The sequence below is a fragment of the Schistocerca piceifrons genome, chromosome 5 (genome assembly GCF_021461385.2).
Source record: "Schistocerca piceifrons isolate TAMUIC-IGC-003096 chromosome 5, iqSchPice1.1, whole genome shotgun sequence".
NCBI lineage: Eukaryota > Metazoa > Arthropoda > Insecta > Orthoptera > Acrididae > Schistocerca > Schistocerca piceifrons.
Window position 1 is genome coordinate 686,236,177 of NC_060142.1, and position 5,327 is coordinate 686,241,503.

Here is a 5,327-nt window from a genome sequence, read left to right on the forward strand (position 1 = left end):
GGTAAAGTGATTCGAGAATTTGGAATAAAGTCTAAACTGGCAACGCTGACAGTAATCTAATTGAAAGTGAGTGTCTGGGATGAAATATCTCAGGCACTCAAAATAAAATAAGTTGCAAGTCAAGGTCACGGCCTACCTCCATCCCTGTTCAATTGCATCCTACAGAAAATAGTGAGAGAATGGAAACAGAAATTAAACGATCGTAAGCTATCACCTATGAGACTGGGGACTAGGAACATAGGTATTGGAATTCTCTGTCTAGCATCTGCGTCATTCTCTCTGGAAAGCTAACGAATGCAGAAATACGAATCAGTCTCTTAGAAGAAATAGCCGACAAGGTAGGTTCAAGAATATCTGTGGAACCGACTAAATTATGAGAAATATAAAAAATGCCCCAGAAATCCCAGTAGCATATACTGGATAGACAAAGAGGGTAACAAATTTAAATATTTCCAGAATGAGATTTTCACTTTGCAGCGGAGTGTGCGCCGATATGAAACTTCCTGGCAGATTAAAACTGTGTGCCCGACCGAGACTCGAACTCTGGACCTTTGCCTTTCGCGGGCAAGTGCTCTACTAACTGAGCTACAGAAGCACGACTCACGGCCGGCACTCACAGCTTTACTTCTGCCAGTACCTCGTCTCCTACCTTCCAAACTTTACAGAAGCTCTCCTGCGAACCTAGCAGAACTAGCACTCCTGAAGGAAAGGATATTACGGAGACATGGCTTAGCCACAGCCTGGGGGATGTTTCCAGAATGAGATTTTCACTCTGCAGCGGAGTGTGCGCTGATACGAAACTTCCTGGCAGATTAAAACTGTGTGCCCGACCGAGACTCGAACTCTGGACCTTTGCCTTTCGCGGGCAAGTGCTCTACCAACTGAGCTACCGAAGCACGACTCACGCCCGGTACTCACAGCTTTACTTCAGCCAGTACCTCGTCTCCTACCTTCCAAACTTTACAGAAGCTCTCCTGCGAACCTAGCAGAACTAGCACTCCTGAAAGAAAGGATATTGCGGAGACATGGCTTAGCCACAGCCTGGGGGATGTTTCCAGAATGAGATATTCCCTCTGCAGCGGAGTGTGCGCTGATATGAAACTTTCTGGCAGATTAAAACTGTGTGCCCGACCGAGACTCGATCTCGGGACCTTTGCCTTTCGCGGGCAAGTGCTCTACCAACTGAGCTACCGAAGCACGACTCACGCCCGGTACTCACAGCTTTACATCTGCCAGTACCTCGTCTCCTACCTTCCAAATTTTACAGAAGCTCTCCTGCGAACCTAGCAGAACTAGCACTCCTGAAAGAAAGGATATTGCACCTAAGCAAGGGCGTGAGTCGTGCTTCGGTAGCTCAGTTGGTAGAGCACTTGCCCGCCAAAGGCAAAGGTCCCGAGTTCGAGTCTCGGTCGGGCACACAGTTTTATTCTGCCAGGAAGTTTCAAATTTAAATATTTGATAGAAATGATTCAAGTAAATGGCTTAGGAAAATCCACTGTGGAAGAGAGTGTACGTAAAATGGTGAGAGCAAATACCGAAACAAGGAACATTTACAACAAAAGGTTACTGACTAAAAATTTGAAAATACAACACTTCAACACAATAGTAAAACCCAGTGTCCCTATGCAAGTGAATGTTTAGTACTGAATTGCGAACTACACAAACCTGAAGTCCTACAAAGAAGAACCATTCTAGAAGCACTCGGTCCGCTAAGAAATGAAGAGGAATGGAAATTACGCAGTTATGAAGAAGTATATTGCAACATTGAAAATGTAACTGAAACGTTACAGAAGAGGCAACTGTTAATTTTGTGGAGATTTACACAGTATGAAAGGCAACAGATTAACCCAGCAGGTTTTTAAATATCTTTGGGACCAGGAGTCAACAAGAGTCTGGATTCAAGTAGTTGGGAAGGATTTGGAAAGAAATAACATACGTGAAACAATGCAACAGAAGAAGTGATTTTCAAACAGGAAGTGTTAAAACGGAGCGATTGCAAGGCGTGAGGGAGGAGAATGGAGTGTGAAAATGATGTGAAGAGGAAAAAAGATACTTCGTGAGAAGAAGAAGAGGAAAGAAATAATTGGCACATGGTCCTTAGATCACCCAAACGGAAAAAAGAAGAAGAAAGAAGATGGAAGGAGGGGCAGAGCTTAACGTTCCGTCGGCAACAAGGTCATTAGAGAGTCGGAGCACAAACTCAGACTAAGGAAGGGTGGGATAGGAATTCGACCGCCTTTTTCAAAGTTACCATTCCGGTTCATGATGGGAACAAACAGCGGGCGACGCATCACTTCCGCTGACATCAATATCAGCACTTTCTTACCATTCCAGGAACCCTAATTATGCTGATGCAGTTGAGCTTGTTGTACTCCACTGACGTCAATGTTATCGTATCTGGCCACGGACCAAAGAACGAAGTGCAACGCCGCCGTGGCCTGGCTTCTGGGACACACTGCCTACGCTATTTCTGAGTTACAACAGAGTGACGCCGTGCACTACAAGGCCTACCTGTGGGAATGTCATCAACGACTGCACCGTTCACCGAAGTACAGCGAACATTTTGCAAACAGTTTATCAGTTGCGGCATTGTATGGTTATCAGAGGATGTTTCAGTTACTGTCAATACCTTCATTAGAAGTATCTATTTTGTTTCCCATTTTTCATTAGAGTTTTACATTTTCTTTTACTTTCTTACAAGATACACCTATTTCAATTTTTGTTTAAATTTCACAACTCATACAAATGTTATTTAGAATTGTTACCGAAAGCTCTCTGTGAATAACTTGTCACACATTTCAATTGTTTTTCTTTTCAATCTGTTTTGTTTAAAGGATTTCGATTCGGTATAATATTGACCTGCTCTTCGACCTACATTTCTGCTCATGTCTTGTTGTAATGATGTTATGTTGTAATGAAGTTATGTTTATATAAAGAAAGCGCGTGCTTCGGGGGCATAATTTTTGGAAGCCGGGATTGCGTTCGCGCTAACCTGATGAACATTAAAAAAAAGCCAGGGAGGGGAGAAGAAGGAGAAGAAGAAGAAGACTACCGCTCTCCGAGCTCGCATTTGGCAGCCAATTGCGAGGAGGTATATTTTTTATATGCTTTCTTATATAGAACCCCGCTGTAATGCACGTCTAGCGCCGAGGTGACGTTAGCGATTTCGAGGGATTTAGAGTCAACTTTATTCTGCACATGTTGCTTGAACTTAACAGGGGTCATGACATCAGCATCCAGCACCTGGCTACTAGCACCGCGCCGCACACGCACTCCCGTTCTAATACATAACCAGTGGCGTGCAAGTTAAAAGATCTCCCACTAATTTCGAGCACTATGCTCTTCATTCTAGCTTAGAGCAAGGGTATTTATTATAACAACAAATGAATTTCTTACTGATAAAAAATATTTGAACCATTTGACGACGTCTCACACTCACCAGCGTTACGAAAGTACACCGCCCATAAGTAAGAGAGAAACAGAGAAGGTACTTCCACAGTATGAAATAATGGCGTCACAGCACAGACTGCAAAAAATTTTAGTCGAATGGCGCCAAAATTTGGAAATTGGTAGGACGTCAAATCGTAAGAAACAGAAAACTGGCTGCAAACGGTAACCCCACCATTACGCCTGCAGAACGTACTTCGAGAAATATACTATCCATTCTAGCTCAGTGTTCGGGTATTTGTTGTTGTTGTTGTGGTCTTCAGTCCAGAGACTGGTCTGATGCAGCTCTCCATACTACTCTATCCTGTGCAAGCATCTTCAACTCCCAGTACCTATTGCAGCCTACATCCTTCAGAATCTGCTTAGAGTATTCATCTCTTGGTCTCCCTCTACGATTTTTACCCTCCACGCTGCCCTTCAATACTAAATTGATGATCCCTCGATGTCTCAGAACATGCCCTACCAACCGATCCCTTCTTCTAGTCAAGTTGTGCCACAAGCTCCTCTTCTCCCCAATTCTATTCAATACCTCCTCATTAGTTATGTGATCTACCCATCTAATCTTCAGCATTCTTCTGTAGCACCACATTTCGAAAGCTTCTATTCTGTTCTTGTCTAAACTGTTTATCGTCCACGGTTCACTTCCATACATGGCTACAGTCCATACAAATGCGTTCAGAAAAGACTTCTGACACTTAAATCTATACTCGATGTCAACAAATTTCTTTTCTTCAGAAACGCTTTCCTTGCAATTGCGATTCTACATTTTATATCCACTCTACTTCGACCATCATCAGTTATTTGCTCCCCAAATAGCAAAACTCCTTTACTACTTTCACTGTCTCATTTCCTAATCTAATTCTCTCAGCATCACCAGACTTAATTCGAAATTCCCTCAGCATCACCCGACTTAATTCGACTACATTCCATTATCCTCGTTCAAGACACTATCCATTCCGTTCAACTGCTCTTCCAAGTCCTTTACTGTCTCTGACAGAATTACAATGTCATCGGCGAACCTCAAAGATTTTGTTTCTTCTCCATGGATTTTAATACTTACTCCGAACTTTTCTTTTGTTTCCTTTATTGCTTGCTCAATATACAGATTGAATAACATCGGGGATAGGCTACAACCCTGTCTCACTTCCTTCCCAACCACTGCTTCCCTTTCATACCCCTCGACTCTTATAACTGCTATCTGGATTCTGTTCAAACAGTAAATAGCCTTTCTCTCCCTGTATTTTACCCTGCCACCTTCAGAATTTGAAACAGAATATTCCAGTCAACATTGTCAAAAGCTTTCTCTAAGGCCACAAATGCTAGAAACGTAGGTCACCCTCAGAATTTGAAAGAGAGTATTCCAGTCAACATTGTCAAAAGCTTTCTTTAAGTCCACAAATGCTAGAAACGTAGGTTTGCCTTTCCTTAATCATTCTTCTAAGACAAATCGTCGGTTCAGTATTGCCTCACGTGTTCCAACATTTGTACGGAATCCAATCTGAGGGAATTTGTTGTAACAACAAATTAATTTCAACTCACAATATGTAAACAATGTGACGACATCGCACATAAATTGCTGTTAACTACACGTCAACGTTCGTATGTAATTTAGTACTCAAAGTACCCGTAGTATATACCCAACTTGCGTTGTTACTCCACATTCGGGCCCTCCACGCTGTTATGAGAATAAGACGAAGATTCTTTGATACTATAAAATAATGGATAGGAAACGAGCTCTACGTCGCATTCAAGTATATGCACGATCGTAAGTAGTTTAACTGCTTAGGAATTTTTGACAGGGTAGAGAATACGAAAGACAATTACTTTTGTGCACAGTCACATTTTCCACACATAAAACAACTCTTACTTTATTTGTTCTT

At 42.3% G+C, this 5,327-nt stretch overlaps 1 non-coding gene across 1 annotated transcript; it reads left to right on the top strand.

The window, feature by feature from the left end:
* Positions 1 to 1,342: 1,342 nt before the first annotated feature.
* Positions 1,343 to 1,417, top strand: Trnaw-cca. The gene has a single exon. It is a non-coding gene; the product is annotated as a tRNA-Trp (tRNA).
* The last annotated feature ends 3,910 nt before the right edge of the window (positions 1,418 to 5,327 follow it).